Below are 20,519 nucleotides of genomic sequence, written 5' to 3'. Positions count from 1 at the left end.
GGAATATTTTATTATCTGAATGGAAAAATAAATACTACTCGTATCTTTAAAGTTTCATACTGAAATCAGTTGATACTTTGACTCCTGCAAGTCTGAATCAAGGATTATAGCTTACGCTCCGATTCTCTTCGTTTGATTTACGTGTTACTTCTTTTCAACGGGGGAAACTCGAGAAATTCTAAAGCCCTTTTTGAGAGTTAAATTGAACAGCACATTCGATCTCATTCTCCTCATTAAATGGAATTGATTTCGAGCCAGGTAACCGGTGGAAGATATATTTTCCCCTCATTTAGGTCTCAATCAAAGATAAGAGCTTGGAAAGGGCTGACGCTCTCTCCCTCTCTTCGTTAGATTTCGTTGATTTCCCACAGGAAACAAGTTTTTCCCTGATGAATCCATAGTATTATCTAGTATATCTATCGGTAATATTCCATTTATATTCTGGGAGATCGAAAAACCTCTCTGATAAAAGGAATCTCTTCAGAATCTGTATGGCCGGAAACACCCGGTGATATGTCTGATGGATGACTCCATTACCAACTGACTCTCGCCTCCCTGCAAATATTTGGCATACGCGGGGAATGCCGAAGCCACAGCCCTAAGAAGTACCCTCAGACGGATGGTATGGTATGGTACATACCACATCTTGGGCCCTACTGTACCTGCAACAGCAGCAGCCGAAGCACCAGCAGCCGGTGACTGCTGACTGGACAGTGGGGCGCGGCAACGGAAGCAGTCGGTTGGCCCAGCGATGTGCCATTTAAACTGGACTGCCAAGGACTCGTCGTCGTCGTCGTCGTTGTCGTACCCACCAGCAGATTGTTAATGGCGTGTCATTATTATGAGCTGCTGCCTCTGCCCCTTTCCCTGGCCTTGCCCCTGCCACACAGAGCAGAGCAGGAGGAGTGCATTCAGGGTTCCAGGTTGCAAGAACAAGTTGGAGCCGAGCGACAGTTTGGGTCTCGATTTGAAATTTAAACGATGCCACAACACAAAAGCGCGCTCGGAATTCCAAGAAAACGGCCGCCCCAGTCGTTAGGTACGAAAGTATCCTCTTCATTCCTGTCCCCCTCCCGCACCCCATACCCCCTTGTGGCAGACAGACAGACAGCCTGCTCCGCGCAGTCCTGTCCTCCATCCTCCAACAGCCTCTTGACGCACATAAATCGCGCAACGCGGCTCCCATTTGATAGTCATTATTGGGGTCCGCGAGGCGCGTGCAGCTGCCGCCGCGTTCGATGTTACTACAGACAACACAGACATTGGTTGGTGCCTCAGTTGCCTCAGTTGCCTCAGTTGTGGCTGTGACTGTGGCTGGCTCCACTTGTTAACGCAAGGAGCAAACCGGACTGCCTACACAGTGCGCCCAGACCCCCGGACCGATCCCCGAGTTTCAAGAGCCCGCGCCCCAGAGCGCAGAGCCCGCTCGAGAGACGGACGGACTGGGGACGCGCTGATTTAAAACATCTGACAACAAAAGTAAAGCGCGAAATTGACGCAGGTTTCTGCCCCATGCACTACCATGTTGCTCTTGTTGTTGCCCTGCCCCGTTGCTGTTGCGTGTGCTGCAAAATTAATGCGCATTCCTGGGCCCAACAACAGCGGCAGCAGCAGCAGCAGCAGCACTGGAGCAGTGGAGTGGCTAGAGGTACTCCTTTATCGAAGAAAAACCAAAAGAAAATGGGGAGCATCGAAGCTTCTATACCCCTTGATTGATCCTATGATTCCTATGTATTGAGAGGATCGATGATGTTTTCCGATTGATCCGATTCCTACAGGATAAACATGATTATGAGCAACGTTTCAACAGATAACGCGCGTGCAGCAGCAGCGGCCCTCGGTCGGTATCTGCATTTTAAGCCTCGGAGTCCGCACGTCACAAGCTTCGCCTACCATATTTAATACACATTTTTGTGTTACAGAAGCAGTGTTCTGTCTTCTGTTCCCTCGTCGGTCGGTCTTCTTGTGCGTTGCAAACATTTGTTTAAAATCATAATACCCAACCTGAAAAGGGGTGTCAATCAGGGATGAGGAAACAGGAACAGCGCTGGCAGAATTCAAGGAGCTGGCTTGTCTAAAAGGTCGATTGTTGCATGCAACAACATTGGGGCAGCCCTTATACAGTTTACGTCACATGATGAAGGAAAAGTAGTAACAGTTAGGGTAATTGTGGCACAATCTGAGGAATGTTGCACAAATGGGAATGGGAAATGGGAGAACTGTTAATCGATAACAAAAGACATATTGCTGTCGACTGTTGTGCTGCCTTTACAAGACAATCGATATACGATCCGACTACTATCTCTCGACTCTCTCCGTGCTTAGATTCTTGGATTCTTGGATTCTTGTTTCTATTCAAATGTTGCTCAAACTAAATCTCTGCCAACAATTTTGCTGCACAACATTATACGTTTCTTCCACTGTCCCATGGCAGCATGTTCCCAGTAGAAACAGCAGGCAGCAAGCAGATGTTGCAACGTTATTCACCGTTAGGCCAAAAATGGAATATGATCTTGCGAGGCCGAGGCCGCTACTTTGAGGAGATCTGCCTCATGCCTCTGTCAGACTGTTGCCTCTATTGTGCTGCAGAAGCACACGTTAATTGGCTGTTTGTTTCTTTTTGTTTGTTGGCTTAAAAAGTTAATTCGATTAACCAAAAAAACTGAGAAACAGAAATAGAAACAGAAACAGAAACAGAGGCACGAACACACATTTGTTCACCCCTTCTTTTTGTTCACTCATTTGGTGACGTATTCATGTTAATTTATGGCGTATACATTCGAATGTGTGACCAATTCGAGTTATTAATCAAACTAAAAAACCATGAACTTGATGGAAAATAAATATACGAGTATTGTATGTTCCAAGCGGTTCGTCATTCCCCCACTGTTTTTGTTCATTTGTATTTTTTTTTGTCAGGAATTACCATAAAAAGAAGTAGAAGAATGTTAGAGGCGGCGCCACAATTGAATTTGAATGAAGGCAAAAGAAGCCTCTATCTTTGAAGTTCATTAAATAAATGCTAGGCGTAACGACCGTCCGTACATGGTGGTTGAATACCATCTACCATCTACTCACTCTATTGGGAAGTGTGTGTTATGTTGTCCCTCGCCTATCTCAGGATTTCCACTGCCACTTTTGTCTCGGCGACTGCTTTTTGGCTATTAGCAGCGGCAGTTAACAGCTTGTAAAACACGTAACACCTGCTACAAGTTGTACTTACACAGAGAAACGAGCAGAGTACACACACAGCACACAGCACACAGCACACAGCACATAGAACACAGACAGCAGAAGAGCAGAAGAGAGTTCAATAAAACCTGGGAAACAGAAGAAAGAAAGAAGGTTCATCAGCATCATCATCATAACCATGCCTATACCTCATACTCGATCATTATTATGATCATTACAGATTCAGCAGAAGCAACAGTTTGCTGGCAGAAAAGGAGCAATAGAAAAATCACGAACTATAGTACACAAAGCCCTCCTCCTCTCCTCGCCTCATCCTACCCAATTTACCCATCGTTCTTGTACGTCGCGTTGGAAACAGTGAAAGATAACTACAAGGAACCGAGGAAAGAGAAGTCGTTATCGTTAAATCAAATGCAATGAATCAAATCATCAAATCTAATAGAAACGGCTCAAGGTCCTCAACAATCTGAAAGTGATTTTTTAAATGAAATGAATATGGAATTTCGATCTTTGCTAAGATAGAGGATAAGATAATCACCTAGAATCATTCTCCTCTTTGATTTTTTAGTAAATTCTTTGGAATTCTGGGAAGTTCTTAAAGTCCAAGTTCTCAAGTTCCATTCTCAATGAAAGATGTGAAAGTTTCCCAAAAGATAACAAATATGTACATATATGCATACATATATGCATATACATATATATGTACATATGTATATCACCCCATAATCTATACGTATACATACATACGTGCATACATATGTATATAAGATTGCAAAAATTTAGAAAATAAAATAAATAATTTTTATAATAAAAACATAAAGAAATCACCGAAGAATCTCAGACAACAAATGTTAACAAAACTATTTACAAAACCATATCAAAAGAGCAATGGAAAATGCATTATGTATCTTATACAAATACCAGAAATATTAATATTGATTTAAGATAGGGGAAATTCTCATCTAAAAGTCAAATTTAAAAACAGACCCTAACTAAAAAACTACATATGTATACATGAATATAGCATACAAAAATGTTCTAAATAGAGTGATAGTCAGACGCCAAACCATGGCCACACTGATGAGAGCTATAGTCAATTTTCAATCCCTACATAACGAATGAATTTCTTTTTAAGCAACTTTTTTTTGATGAAGTGTTCATTTCAATTGGAAACGATGTGTCGATCTGCCAGTTGTTTCTTCTCTACCATAGAGGATGTTCACTGTACAGACACACGCACACACACGAATATGGCGAAAATTCTTTGGGAATGGAACCTGTTTTGCCGCAGCATCAGAAGCAGCAGCTGAAATCTTCTTTGAGCCCCGCGACCGGAACCGGAGCCCAAAACAAGATGCCAAAGCTCTTGCACACACACACACACAGATACATAAACACACACACTAGAACACAGAAATAGATAGACAGACAAAGACAGAGAGAGAGAGAGAGAGAGGTAAGCAGGAGCGCTAGCCGGGAAGAGACATTCGCCCAAGTAAGGGCCCACCTCTGTCTCTTTACTTCTAAAATGAAAGGTACATCCTTTCCAAAACATCTTTAGCCCTTGAAAATCCATTCGAAAATAAATATTGAACCTTTGGACATCCATTCGGAAACCGCTTTAACCATTTTGAAGCATCTTTTGCGTTTAGGAAACATCTTTAGCCCTTGGACTTCCGTTCTGAAAAATCTTTAACACTTGCAGATCGTTCCGAAATATATTTAACACTTGCAGATATATTCGGAAATATATTTATCCTTTGGACATCCATTCGGAAACACTTGGATGTCAATTCGGAAACCCTTTTTTTTAAATGGACATCCCTTCGGACATTCATTCGGAAACAAATATACCCATTTGGACTTCTATTCGGATAGTGGAAGAACTGAAGGATACTTCCTCAAAGTAATAGTACCCCCCAGGAAGGGCACAGGAGGCCAAAAGCTGGTCCGCATCGCAGAAATAACCTCTTCCAGCCCGTAGTGGGAGTGGGGTGGGGGGGCCGATACAGAAAGGCGCCAGGGCGATGTGGCACACAGAGAGATGAGGTGGAAGAAACCACTCGCATGTAAACGAGTTCGAAATCTGCATTCCACGGAGAGCCAACAGGATTTTCTGGAACCTCTAAAGACTCCTCTGAAAATTACGATGATCATGATGATAATGATGATGTTGATGATGATGATGCCCCACCTGTTTCTGTTTTCTGTGTTGCTGTCTGCGTTTTGGAGTTCATTCTGTTCTGTTCTGGAAAAGGGAATGGAATGGATATCGTATAGGAGTCTTCGTCTCTCGGATCTGGAGAGTGCGTGGGCCCGAGAAAACGATTTGTTTGTGTGGAGTGTGTGGAGAGTGTGTAGTAGATGGCTTATTGTTATGTTTATGGGTGCGGGAATCCAGAGTCCAACTCCATGGGATCCATGGATCCAGACGCCCACGTCCCCACTACAATTCTCATGGAGTAGGAGGAGGAGGAGGAGGAGGACTTCTGCTGCGTGGGCGCCCCTCTGGAGCTCTGGATACCAGGATTAAAGATTAACAGCTTACTCACCTTTTTTGTGCTGCTGCTCTCCTTGTCACTCTCTCTCTCTTTTTCTCTCCCTGTGGTGGCTGTCTCTTTCCTTTGATTCCCCTTTAAAAATTCAGTTTACTGAAAGAAATCGAGGAAAAGATATTCAGAAATCTGAACAAAAATCAAGAGATGCCCCTATGTAAATATTGAAAATAGATGACATTTTTAATGAATTTCAAAATAATTGAGGCCCAAAAAAAGCTCCAGAAGACAGGCGCAAAAAAAACGGAGGGCTAAAAATAAAAGCAAAAATACAAAAAAAGAAGGGAGAGGAAGAGAGGCAGAGAAGAGAGCAAAGAGTAAGGTTACTCAGGGAAGAGTATTTCGTAATTTATTGGGTAATATAGTATGCACAGAAACCACTTTTAAATTACTCTATAATAGTAAAACTTATACTCCTGAATGGACACACGATTAAATGATAGACAAGGCATAAAAGGAGGATACAAATTGCGAAAGAAAATGCAAAAGTAATTAAGGAATAAAAGAAGTAGAAGAAGACCTTCGGTAGTCAGCAGTAGGTAACGTTTTTTCGAGGCACAAATGTTTTTCTTAATTCTGATCCAATGACCCAATCATAATGATTATCGGGTATCTAGCAGATACAATAATTCTTTATAATACATCGTTTAGGGGTTTCTCTAAATTTCCATAAAAATTGACAATGCACACAAAATCGATTTCCTCAAGCTGTCATCCTTCAGAGGATTACTTTAATTTAATTTTAGTAAAAAAAAACCCAACAAATATAAAAAAACCAACATATTCATATTTCTTTCAAATAAAACACCATAAAAGTGTCTTAAAAGAGACTATTATGGGACTTATGTATGTTACATTAATCATAATGCCTTACCAGGGATACCCCTAATACCCACTGTAATACCCGCGGGCTAACTCTGAGAGCCGAGATCTCCCTTTTAGTGTTTTGCTGTCCATTTAAAAATACATAAAACTAAGACGGAACAGATCCGGATCGGAAAACCCCTTGCTCCGACGACAGATAATGCCATAAATATGTGGGGAATATAAAAATAATATTGAATTGATAAAGAGAAAAGAGAAAACAAGAGGAGTATAGAGGACAAAAAGAGGAATAGAGAATCCAAAGAGAGATGAGAAGAAACCAATCACAATAGATCGAAACTGAAGAAAGTGTTACTGTGGGTTCCTGAGTTCCCTGGCTTTTTCAAAAGTTTTCTTAGATTTTCTTTACTTCTAATTTGCTGTGAAGCTTTTCTCCACTTATCCCACCCGCACACATACACCTCCTCCCGTTAACAAACGCCCCGGAAAACGCCTTGCAGTTGTTGGGTCATAATTTTTCAAGAATCTTTGAAATGTTGCCAAGTCGAACAGGGCCTCAAAACAACAATAAAAATAAAACGAGCGCCACCCTCCCGCCCAATACAAGGAAAAGTCCATCCCATCCATGTGTCCACGTGCTTGTGTGAGTGACAGTTGTCATTTTTCATAAATATTTTCCAATTTTACCTCGCAAAGCCAAGTGAGAAAACAACGACAAAGCAAAGCAAACCGAAAGGAAAAAAGATATAAAGAACATTTCCATGGGAGGTCGAATGATTTTAGCGATCTATTGGGGAATATTAGGGCAGTGACAGGCGCCATAATGATCATCAGGAGACGGGGGAATCTTAAGATGGAGATCTACACAAAAATATATTCCACTTATGTACATATGTATTCGATTCTTTGGAAGAGACCTAGCGGAGGAGTGGGGAAGATCGTGTACTGCTAAGCCACGCCGGGAGAGAGAGCGCAGCCACGACTGGGAAGCTGTGCTGGAAGAAATATCTGTGAGCTTGCATCGCAACAAAAAGAGTCGAAGGAACCGTGTGCCTCGATAAAAAAAGTGGAGGATAGGCACACTGCCTATCGTTTATCGTATATCGTATACCGCATATCGTATTAGGTGCTATGTTGCACACATAACATCAGGTACGATCTTGGATATGGCGTTGTGGCAGGCAGCCAGTTGGGGACCAAATCCGCTTTTTGAGGATGACTCATCCGGCAGTCGTACGCGGGTTTTCTTTTTCTGCGTTTTTTTGTGTCGCCGTTTTGTCGGTCAGCAAATTAGAAATAGCAACAGCAGCGGCAACACCAGCAGTGGCAGTTTCTGTGGCAGGGGCAGGCACACTTGCCCGGTGGCAGCATAAAGTGACAGCAAAGCTTTTTCTAGTCGCCGCATACAGACGTACATATGTACATATATATTCGTGCCGCTCGTTTGTGTGGTTGTGGGTGTATGGGGCCTCCCCGATGCCCGGGAAAGGCGTTCGTTCTCAAGTCGCATTTTTTCTCACAGCTGTGCAATGTGCAACGTGTGCTGCCTCTGCCGAAGCCGCCTTTTACTTTTGTCATAATTAATGCTTGTGGCATGCAACTTCTTCTGCTGCTACTGTGGCTGCTGTTACTCGTATTATTATTAGCAGCAGCCCTGCAGCAAACGAAATCTGAGCTAATTTTCCTGCTGCTCGCATTCCACGAGTGAAAGCCACAGATCCACTGCCATCTGCATCTGCTGCCTCCACATCGACCAAATGCAAAATGCAACCAAACACTAAAAGCACTCGTGAGAAACGACTATGGAATACCCTGCTAAGTACTTCGATTGAAATTTTAGAGAACCATTCCCTTTGAAAGGCATTCTCCCAATGAGAGGGGAAGGAACTTCTAAACAGGGAAACAACAATACAAAACGAGGGGGAACGTTGTGAGTTGCTGCGGAGACCGCAACTCTACAGTTATACCCGATACCAAGTCAGTATGGCTCTCCTTCGGCAGACGCCGCTAATATTAAACGACACGACAAAGAGTGCGTGCGAGAGAGACAGAAAATCAGTCTGAGCGTGACGTCGGGGGCTGCGTAGCCAGTGCAAATTGATTTGTTCCTTTTGGCTATAAAAATTATCTGATCTGATCCAGATTCAGCAATCTGATAGATATGATCATTATCTATGATTCGTTTTAAAGTGAGATCTAACAGGAGTGCGGATACCAAATTTGGTTACTCTAGCCTTAATAGTCTCTGAGATTTGTGAATATCCCCAGATTTGTATCCTTTGCGGGGGCGGAATGGGGTGTGGCGAAATTTTGAAACAAACTCGTCTCGGTCCGATATATTAGGAGTGTGGATACCAAATTTGGTTGCTCTAGCTTTTATAGTCTCTGAGATCTAGGCGCTAATGTTTTATTCTAAGCAAAGCCGGCTATGCTACGTGTGTGTTAGAGAGAGACAGGGCGAGAAAAAATGAAATTGTTTTCTTGATGCTGGCTATAATAATAATACGATCTTATTCAAATTCTGCAGTCTAAAAGATATGGTCATTCTCTACGATTCTGCGATTTTTGGTTTTCTCGTATCTTTAAAATTGTGAATGCCACAGATTTTCTTCCTTTGTGGGGGCGGAAGTGGGCGGGGCGAAGTTTTGAAATATTTTTGTAGCAGTGACATATCACAGAAGTCTGGATCCAAAACATCGTTGCTCTAGCTCTTAAAGTCTTTGAGCACTAGGCGCTAATAGGGACGGACAGACGGACGGACGGACAGACGGACAGACGGACAGACAGACATGGCTCAATCGACTCGGCTATTGATGCTGATCAAGAATATATATACTTTATGGGGTCGGAAACGATTCCTTCTGGACGTTACACACATCCACTTTTACCACAAATCTAATATATCCCTATACTCATTTTGAGTATCGGGTATAACAGTGCATGCAATACAAGTATATAGCAACTACTTCTCTCATTTCTGACTATAGTATGTATAAGAACTGGATGACCATAAATCTAGTATACCCCTATACCCTTCGAGTATATATACATATATATATATGTATATTTATATATATATAGTTTTGATCAGCATCAATAGCCGAGTCGATATAGCCATCTCCGTCTGTCGGTCTGTCCATTCCGATGAGCGCATAGATCTCAGAGACTATACGAGCTAGAGAAACAAAAACTTTGTATCCAGACTCCTGTTATATCGCACTGTTTCAAGAGTATTTCAAAATTTCGATCCGCCCCCTTCAGTCCCCATAAAAAACGAAAATCTGTGGTATCCACAATTTTGAAGATACGAGAAAACTAAACTATGGAAAACGCAGAACTATGGAGAACGACCATATCTACCAGATTGATCTGATTAGATCTGATTACTTTTATAGCCAGAATGAACCAATCAATTTTTAGCATCTACACAGCTCCTTGCACATGATCTCTCTCGCGCCATCTAGCGGAGGCTAGCCATACTGACCAAGTGCCGGGTATAAGTATATAACGTTTCCCTTCGTTGGTATTCAAAATGTGAGCTTTGTAGCTTGACCACTTTGGATCCCATAGAAGAATTTCTTTGGCTTTACGATCTTAACCCTATAACTTTCGTGGGTCCAGCCTTTGAGGTTGCCAAGATTGAAATCCTTATCCATTCCTTTGTCCTGTCACATTTATCCACGTTCCACATGTGCCCTTCTTCTTGTCCTCTCTACGGGGTACCACGTAACGTATATCAAAAGCGAAGAAATAAATAAATGAAAGGCGAGAGGCGTAGGAGCATGGTCCAAAATGTATGCGTCGCCCGATTCATGTCAAGGAGAGAGGAGGCGGCCGAGGCTCGAGGCCGAGTCCAGTTTTGAATATCGTTGAATTTGCTCTCATCTCTTTTCGCTCTCTCTCTGTCTCTCTCTCTCTCTCTCTCTCTCTCTCTCTCTCTCGCTTTCTCGCTCTCTCTTTCTCTGTCTATTTCTCTCTATCGTTCTCTCTGCTCTGTCCCGCTCTCTTTCGTTCCATTGGCAATTGGTGCTGCACCGCCGTATTCATTATCCATTATGCGCTCTATCCCGTCATCTATCCATACATACCCGCTATCCATTTTCGATGTGCTTTCATTTGCATGCCTTTTATACATTTTTCAAATACTTCTTCTTTTGATACCCTGTTTTAGAGGTTATGGAAAGCATTACCGTTCTCGTATTCGCATGATTTTTAAGATGTATTTCGTATGTAAACTGCTACACAGATCCGATCTATGATCTGAGATCCGATCGTAGTACCCTGTAGATGCCATAGGGTACATTTATCTGCACTCCGTTGAAGATTTGCTACAGCTTTGTAGCACGAACAATTATTGCTTCTAGGCTATCTAGACCATCGAGACTCACTTTTAGAGGAACATGGTGGGCACCATGTTTGGCGATTGCTATCCGCTATCCGCTGTCTCTTTGTCTTTGTCTTTTTCATTGTCTTTGTTTGGTTTTTTGCCTTTTTTCATTGCAATTTATTTGATTTTCATTGCATTAAATTGTTTCCATATTATCGTTTCTCTGTCCCTCTTTCTGCTGTTCCAAGCTCTCTTTGGTATTGTTTTCCTTATGCATTTGCCATAATTTGTGCATCTCTCTTTGTCCATCTCTGGGTCCATTCTGTCCTTTCTGTATGCTCTCTTGCGGATATTGGAATTTCAATTTGCGTTTCGATTCTTTTTATATTTTTTGCGCAATGTTCTCCCTTCCATTTGCTCCACTTGCATCTTCCACCACTCTTCCTCATCCGCCACCCCTTCATTACCACATTTCTTAAGTACAGTTTTCCACCTATCCATCCATTTATCATAAACATTCGTCAGCTTCTTGGGGTCTCCTTCCACCATCATTAAGATACTATTTTTGTTTTTTTTTTTGGGGTGGGGTGGTGTCGGATGGGGCTTTTCTATTTTCATGTCACCTGCGGCGTCTCTACAATGCTGGGGCCTCTCCCTCTCTCCCCCTGGCTAATCTGCTCTCTCTTTATCCTATCTTTCATTTTTTTAAATAAGGCCCTTTTTTACCTTCTTTCAGAGCTAGGAATTATGTGGGCGCCTTAATGGCCAAGAGACTAGCCTCATCCCACACTACCTCTCCCATTCCCTCTAATGAGCCTCTCAGGCCATGTCCCCTGCCCCTTCTAACGCCTCCTATGCCACCAGAAGAGTCTTGGTGGACAAATTGTGCAAATTAATATGGGATCTATCAAGCGAAATATCCACTAATTTGGCGGCAAACAGGAAATGCAAAAAGCCCCACACACACCGCCTCTCCCTCAGTCACACCCAACGCAATCACACACCTCTCCCCCACTCGCCCCATTACACACGACGGGTGCATGTGGGGCAAACGTATCAAAAAATTATGAGCTCTTGTGTTTTCATAACCGATACTCAAAACGAGTATAGGGGTATATTAGATTTGTGCCGAAAGTGGATGTGTGTAACACCCAGAAGGAAGCGTTTCCGACCCCGTAAAGTATATATATTCTTGATCAGCAGCAATAGCCGAGTCGATATTGCCCTGTCTGTCCGTCTTGTTTCACGCCTTGTTCTCAGAGACTATAATAGCTGGAGCAATACAATTTTGTGTGATATCACGCCCCCTTTCGCCGATGACTATATGTATTATTCCGATGGAATAGTGTAAATCTTAGAAAGATAAACCAGAAAAATGTTCTCTTCTTCCGAATCCCGGAATGCATTTTCAAAAGCCTCGAAGCCCTCGCAGTAGTCTCTTCTTCTTTTATCATTCTTTTTGTAAAGGTTTTTATCGCATGAGAAATAAACGATCAAGAGGCAGCGCGGAACAGCAACAGCAGCGATGCAGCCCACACCTTGTGCCGGTGGAGCTCCCCTCCACTGCCCCTCTCATGTTCATTTTTATCGTATTTTGCTGTTGGTTTTTTTGTTACATTTGTTGCTGTTTTGGCAGTCGGCCAAAAAATGTTGACGTTGGCGACGACTCCTCCTCGTTCTGTGCTTCTGCTTGCCGCTTGCCGGGTGGCATTCACTGAATTGGCCCACATTTGGATCTTGCATTCAATTTTGATCAATTTTACGCTTATTTTTTTCTACACTAGAGCGGGGGAGGGGAAGGGGAGAAAAGCCTAGAAAAATCACTGTTTTGAGTGGAGTTTTCTAGAACGTCGGTTTGATTCGAGCCTTGAGTGTGGTGTGCTTTCTCATGTTCCTTTTCTTTGAGCGCTTTCTGCTTCTTCTCTTTCTTCTTTTTTTGGCAGGATTTTCCGTGGATAGCCCCCGTTTCATCGCCCCCTTTTATAGGTTTCCAGGACATGATCAGAGCTTTCAGTGGTCCCCGTCTTTCTTTTCGTCTATGGAGCTAAGAACCTAAGAGCATTTCTTTTCTTCTGTACTTCTACTTACCTTCTTTCCTCTTCCTCTGCCCACCCTTTCAACGTATTCCTATCTTTTTGTTTTGTTTGACTACTCAATTTGCGTCAACATTTTCGGTTCTCTTCCGTCCTCTTTCTCTTCGCGTTTATTGTGATTTTTTGTTGGTAATTTAAACCGCTAGCCAAGTTCTTCGATTACCTGCGGGCCCCCAGACAATGGTCAAACCAGCCTCTTGGCCTCCGACTGGCACTACCTCCATCCCTCCCCCGCGGTTGATCGACTCTCCACTCCCCAAAAATCGCGCATTAATATGTTCATTAATTTAAATTATGCATAAATACTCGTTGGTGTCAAAAGAACTTGAAATATGTAGATTCGTATGAATGTAAAGTTTGGAGAAATAAAAAAGAACATCACGAATAAAATTTGATATCCGACACACACCAAGCACACACACGCTATTATTTTGTATTCTTTTAGGGAAAACCGTTGGGATTCGCTGTAGGAGCACGGGACAAGAGAATAGAATGAGAATTAGAAAGAGCAACGAATGGTGGATGCTCTTATACCGCGAGAGAGAAAGAGAGAGCTTTGGCCAAGCGAGAACGCCTTTTACTACACACGTGAGTTTTCTTTATTTTTTTTCAATACAAATAATCCGACTGTAAGGGTTTTCGATAGATCTAGTGGGTAAGATCATTAGCGAAAAGATCGATGTATAGAATTTTAGCTGGATATTCCTGGATAGGGTATGCTTATGTGAAACCGGAGGCAAGAACCGAACACTCTACCCACTCAAATCGCTTGGAAAAATAGCGTGGATTTGTGGAACGTGCAACTTGCAGCGGTGTCGTCTTACATTTTCGTTACCAGAGTGCATTTTTTGCACTACGTTGCCTCTTCCTCTTCCATTCGGCTAATCTCCCACTCACTCGCGTTTCCCTCTTCCAACTCTTCTACTCGCCTCTCCCACTCGCTCCGCTCTGCACCACCCTTTGAATGCATAAATTCTGCAAGGTTTAAGTATTTTTTTGTGCTCCTCCTTCGTCTACCCCTGGAGACACCGACGCTCTGGCGCGACTGAAATCCAAGCTCGCTTTTGCTGAATTCTGGGCGACAGCTTCGTCATCAGTGCATTAGTGCGAGAAAGCAAGAGACAGAGAGGAAAAGAAAGAGAGGGAGAGAGAGAGATGGATAACAACACAATTGAGAGCGACTGACAGAGCCAACAAGAAAGAAAAAAGGCTTTAAAGCTCTAAAGAAACCGAAGTTTTAGATACCCTTGAGCCATTCGCTTAAGGAAAATTTTTTAATTTAATCAATGTCAATCGAGAAATGTGCCTGAATGGCTGATGGAATCGGTGCTTGTATAATCCACATGTACACCACTACAGGGTATATAGCAAGTGCTTAAATCGTATTAGCCTCTGGAAAGGGTATATACCCTACACGTAAAACGAAAAATATGAAATATATGTTCAAATTAATTATGCAATTAAGCACGCGTCGACCGATTGTTGGGGGCACCAGCAACTGCCAAAACCCATAAACAATTACACAGGCAACAATGTCTGCTATTAAGTGGCAATATCAATCTGTTGCAAGGAGTGTGGAGTGCCACGCCACTTGAATGAAGTATAAAATAGTAAAATGGAATGAAATGAAGATTTCCTGCCTCGCAGTCGCATCGCACTGCTGGTTTTCCCATGAAAAATGCAACTGATGCAGAAATTCATACACGTAGGCGCAATGGGGCGTGGCAGACATAAATAAACATCAACGGAAAGGAATGGCAACGGTAGATTAGGAGGAGACGGAGTGGGAGTGGGAGTGAGAGTGAGAGTAAGAGACAGCACTTCCATCATTCACATGAGACCTATTTGAGCTTTCTGCTCTTTTGGAGTGCTTTTCGCACGCCCCTCTCCCACACCTCATCCCCTTCTCTACCACTCACCTGGGGCGACAGACGCGTTCCGCCTTTATGTAGCTCTTTTGATACCCTTGGACAGATAGGGTGTATCCAGGTAAACAGAATGATACAGATACAGATACTACTGTTGATAATGCAGAATGTTCCATTTTGAATATGAAACATCTCCATTTCAATCGGATGTTTATATCATATGGCTTGCATGGTGAAGAGAATTTATCGGTAATCTGTCATATACGCCATAGTTATTCCGAGGGTATCCAAAGCTTCGGTATCGCTTCGAAGCTCGTCTTTCTTTTTTTTTGTTTTTATGGTCGTGCGGCGCGCTCTTTTGGTTTTATTAGATCATATTATCTATTTTGGTACGACAAATTTGTATTTTAGATCAACTCGACGCGATGGTAGTGGAAGCAGCAGAGTCGGTGGCAGAGGTAGATAGAGAGAGAGGGAGAGGAGGGGCGGTAACCGTTATGGGCTTTTAATTAATTGTTATTTTTTTTCGCTTTTAATTGAAACAAAGAGAGAGAGAGAATAGGGGGCATTGCTCAGTGATGCGTGGGGATGATGGGATGCCCCAAATTGCTGGCTTGATTGAATGATCCCCCAAAGCATTGTGGACGCATGTGATTCATTCCAGTGAATACGCGGGATCGTTTACTGTTCTTCCACCGCCACCGTCACCTCCATCTCTTATTCTTCTTTTCCTCTCTCTGTTCTATAATTTGTTCTCCTTAGTTTGCCTTTCTCATGAAATGCAATAAACACGAATTTAATTTCTGTTTTTATTTGCTTCATTTATTTACTTACCCCGGACGTACGTGCCACTCTACCTCCACCACCGCCAATACATCCCATACCGTCGGGCAAGGGACTCCTTATCAGCGGACCCGAATCAATGGACGGTAGGGACCGATGGAGCTACAGCGGTTTTATCACGTAACAAAAGTCGAAAAGAGAACACAAATTTAAAGTACAAACAAAAACTACATGACGAGGAATGGGGTTTACATAAGAAAATCTCAAAATTATTACGCTTTAAATTGGTTGGAGATTCGACATTCCAAAATTTGGTGCTCGTTTTGCATTCCGCAAGGAATCGGAATCGGAATCAGAATCGAAATCAAAATCATATCCGGAATCCACATTTGAATTGCTCTTCTGCTTGGCCTTGAACCAAGAGAGAGAGAGACAGAGAGTGAGACTTGAAAGAGAGCCTCAGTAAAAAGTCGGAAACAATTAGCAGATGCCGTCAAATGGAAGTGGAAGAGAGAAGACACAGAGTGGCGGCAGCAGCAGCAGCAGGTAAGATCGAAGGGCCCCCTGTGATTGGGAATATGTGGGGGGTGGGGTGGATCGCAGTAAGCGATGCCTTGGAATGCAGTGGGGTCTATTTCTCGGATTTCCAGAGAACACACAAAAAAGAGGGAAGGAGGGCGCGATAGAGCGGGATCATGAACCCAAGGAGCATTCTACATAGGGTGTCGCTAACCAGAGAACGCTCACCAGGTAGTCACCAGCATATGGTATGCGACCCACAGAGCGCCAAAGAGTTACATATTTTATTTGACCCAAAGAGAGCAGCATTGAGCGAAAAGTGTGACTAACTTAACAGGTACCTCCGTGACTTACCTTGTTAAAAATACACCTTGACCTGGAACGAAGAAGAAGCCGAAAACCAAACGTGACCGTCTGCCTCTCTCTCTTCACCACATACTCTCTTTATGTGGGCATGCAAATGCGGATGCAGCGGCTCAGTCACTTTTTGGATACAACTTCGATTCTGCTCAGTACCTCCACTCCTCTGCGATGCCTTTCACTTCACTTCACTCCTCTCTCTCTACCGATCACCTCTCGATCATTGTTCCGTAATAAAGAAGTTAACATTTTTCCCGTCTCGTTCTCATTTTCGGCAGGTAGCGATGCTCTTTGGATCTCTTCTTTGCTGCTGCTGCATCGCTCTTGCTGCAGAGCATAAATTTATTTTACCTATATCTCTTTCTCTTTCTTTCTCTGTCTGCTGCTTCTTCATCTCTGATGGTGCCGTAACCTCTGCTCGTGTGGGCTTAATAGAGAAAATGTGTCGTCGCCGCTCTCTGCTCTGTTCGGTCTCTTTTGTCCCTGCTCACTCCACCAGTCTCTTTGTTAGGTTGAACTTTGTGCGGCGTCTATTTATGAATGAAATCTGTTTAAGCCTGAACGGCTAGCGGCCTGCCCTCCCCTGCCCCACCTCCGAAACTCAGGGCTGCTGTCGATGAATGAACGTGCAACACGGCGGCGGCAACACGGCGATGGCACAATACAGTTTTTGTCGCGGCAGCGACGGCTGGAAAATTTTTGTGGTAAGTGAATGGAAGAAGAAGAAGGAGTTACGGCACCCAAACTATCGCTCATTCAACGGTTCATTGCACAGCGCCATGGCAGATGCCAAATTAATGGAGCCGCCCACTCCCACTCCCTCCTTCCGCGCTTTGCTTGAGTGAGCAAATTGAGCCGCCAATTGAGCAGCAAAAAGAGACCGAGAAGCAGGAAGATCCGATACATTAACCCGCGCGAAGAAATAGAAGCAGAGGAAGGGGAAGGGAATACATATTCCATCGTTAAGAAGTAACAAATTAGGAGCAAGGAAGCAATCCGAAGATTTGAATACCCTGCTATCCCTTTTAACGTCCAACACATCCTATTCGACGGATTGTTTTCCCTCAAAAATAACAATATGCGTTTAGGTTTCGTTATGTACAAATATTTGTCATATACCCATGCAAAAGAGATACAAAATCCCATATATTAACCGTTTCGTCGAATGTGTGTGCCACGTTGCAGTTACAGTTACATTTAGGATATTTGCCAACATATTCGCATCGCTCCCTCGTCTGCGGCTAATCACTTCTTTGAAAGCATCAGCAGCAGCCCTGCAAGACTTTCAAAAAAAAAAAAGAAACGAAAGCGAAGAAAAAACCCAACGGAGATGGATGCCTTTCTTTCCCTACCCTTTCCACACACACTCAGATCTATGGATACGCTTCCAAAGAGTACCACAAATTTTTAATGAAGAAAGAGCTAAAACAAGAGTGTATAAATATTGCAGTATATTTCAGGACTAGGACGATCATAGTCTTAATAGTGATTAACTCTGTTTTTTTAAATATATAAATATTTATCTAAACTATTCAAGGCACGTCTTCTAACAGCAGTGATTAAAGTGAGATTAAGCCATATATGATCATAGGATTCGTTTAAATTCAAATTATTTCTCATACATAAAGCTACGTATGTCAGAAGAGTATCCAATGTGCGAATTTCTTTGTATTTCTGTCTCTTTCTGTTTTTCCGTAGATCTGGCAAATGCTGCTTATCATGAACGTTGATCTATGACTTGGCGCGACTCTCCCCTTCAATCCGCTCTCCCACTCTACGCTCCATTCGGTGCGAGAGCTTGGAACGTTCGTTCGAACTCATTTTCTAATTGCCCCACGGTGGAATGGTGGAATGGTTGGATACGATGGTACACGAGCAGAGGAATGTCTATTCATTCGCAGTTCTCTGGCTCACTGGAGTCGTCCCCCTCCCACCACCACCCCTCTCTCTCCTCCGTAAGCCACACTGGTATGTGTGTTTCGTTGGGATCTCGTTTCGTTTCGTTTTTTTCCTGTTTCCACGCAGGTTTAATTACCACGGAAGACTCGAAGACTCCGCAAAGAGAGCAGCAGAGCAGCCAAGGAAGAGAGAGGGGATCCGCAGATCGAATCGGAATTGGAATCTCGGTTTTAGCATTTGCATGGAGACCGACTGAAGCTCGACCGGACCCTCGTGAGCGAAGTGAGAGGTACAGTGGGACAGACAGACAGACAGAAAGACAGACGGGCAGACATACCGATCGTCTGCTATTTTAATTGAGTTCACAAATGTTCTGAACCGAGCCCCATTCACAGCTGGCGGCCCCCCCAACAACAACACATCTACCGATTTCTCCATCGCGCTGACAGCTACGTGCTGGGCCTGGGCCTGGGCCTGATCCCCATCTCTCCCCTGTCCATTCAGTAGGTGGAATTGAATGCCTAGTTGGTTAGTTAGTCGGAAATCAAGACATTCGATTCTTCGATTATTCAATATTTTCACAGTGCTTCTGGGAAATTAATACATCATCAGGCCCCCAGGCACCCCTTAGGCACCCAGTGGGTACCGCGTACTATAACGTACCCCCATCTTCAGATTTATAATTAAAGCTGCCTCATACAGGTGTCTGTGTGTGTTTATAGAGAGATCAAAGAATTATTGATAAGCCGAAGTACTTTTTACGGCAAGATCTTTAGATAATTATTCAATTATTCTCGAACGAATTCTGAAGTGTCCTTGTGCATGCATACATACATATGTATGTATGTTCTTTATTCTAGTTTCCAGTTTCAAGATTTGAATTAGGGCACATTATGATCCAATATTCCAAGATGAGCTGTAATTCTCTTTCCGGAATCCCATTCAGAATGCTGATCCGGAATGAATCGTTTCGAATTGCTTTCAAAGACTTGACCAATCCTCAGATTCTCAGATACATATAGCACCCGCACGCACAAGGAAATTTCCCATTTTCCTTTTCATTTTCACCTTCCCTTCCCTCTATCTGGCTGGTTTCTTTACAGTTCTGTGAACACTTGCCCAGAATCCTACCTAAGCCATTCCGTCTGTCGGTCTGTCTGTCGGTTCCTCCTCTACCTGTGTCAATGTCAAACTTCAGCGCTAAATTGTCGCTTATTAAATGTCTTTCGGGGCGACAGAGACGCAGACGGAGACGAGCGAGCCACTTTATCAAAGAGACAAAAGAAGCCGAGAAGAACAGAAGAGAAACTGAAATTCCACGTAGCAGAGCGTTGCGGCCCATTGTCGAAAATTATGACTTGTTTTGAGATTTGGGAGTGCAAATAGCTCACTTCCTGTCTGTCTCGCTCTCGCTCTCTGTCTCTGCCTCTCTGTCCCCCTACTGCTGTCCTGTCCTTCTTTTTCTCTTGTCTGTCTCTTGCGCAGACGCAAAAGCGCTCTGATTGCTGTCGTCGTTGCTTATGATTCCTCCTCCTCCTCCTCTTCCTCTATCTCTTCTTGTTGTTGTCACTCTGCCCGCCGATGTCTGGCTGATAAGGAACGTACTGTTCGGAACGGTACGGTATGCGGGGAACATTTAACCTCTTTGTCTGCTCCTCCCCCTCCTTCGCTGCTGTTTCTGTTACTGATGTCGGTGGTGCGATAAGGCGGGGGAGGGGATAAGAGGGGAGATCTCTACGTGCTACCGACATGCAGCTCTTCCGCTTCCACTCCAACTCTTATTTGGATTTATACGCAGGGCATGTTAAACAGGAGGTAAGGCAGGGCTTTAGTGAACAGAGAGAGAGTGCAGAGTGTCAGACACAAGAGAGTTTGATATATCCAGGGAATGTTAAAGACAAGGTCAGGCAGTGTTCTAATTATGCAGTGCATAAAGAGCGCCACATTTCCTTCTGATTAATAACCATGGAATCTACTCTCTTTCCAGGACTGGAAGGAAAGATAGTTAGAGAGGATCAAAGTGCGGAAAAGAGGCCGTGATCTACTACAGGTTATGTTAAGTAGAAAGTCAGGGGTGCCAAACACATACGGTAATCTC

The 20,519-nt window shown here is 43.4% G+C and overlaps 1 protein-coding gene across 8 annotated transcripts in view; it reads right to left on the bottom strand.

Annotated features, from left to right (window-relative positions):
- The window catches only part of LOC108152265 (interference hedgehog), a 31,596-nt gene that overhangs the window by 7,034 nt on the left and 4,043 nt on the right, over positions 1–20,519 (bottom strand). For 2 of the 8 annotated variants that reach the window (XM_017281486.2, XM_017281481.2), the window contains one exon: positions 5,745–5,843. The exons of 2 other annotated variants lie outside the window; for them this stretch is intronic. The gene's annotated coding sequence lies outside the window, so the exon portion shown is untranslated. Of the gene's footprint in view, positions 1–115; positions 190–3,078; positions 3,162–3,223; positions 3,321–5,744; positions 5,844–12,987; positions 13,306–20,519 lie in introns of those variants that run through there. 4 more of the 8 variants (XM_033386604.1, XM_017281482.2, XM_017281487.1 and 1 more) reach the window with 4 other exon arrangements.

The sequence above is a fragment of the Drosophila miranda genome, chromosome XR, assembly GCF_003369915.1.
Source record: "Drosophila miranda strain MSH22 chromosome XR, D.miranda_PacBio2.1, whole genome shotgun sequence".
Classification (NCBI taxonomy): Eukaryota; Metazoa; Arthropoda; class Insecta; order Diptera; family Drosophilidae; genus Drosophila; species Drosophila miranda.
The sequence above is the reverse complement of the archived record's forward strand: the minus strand, read 5'-3'. Positions and strand labels throughout refer to the sequence as shown.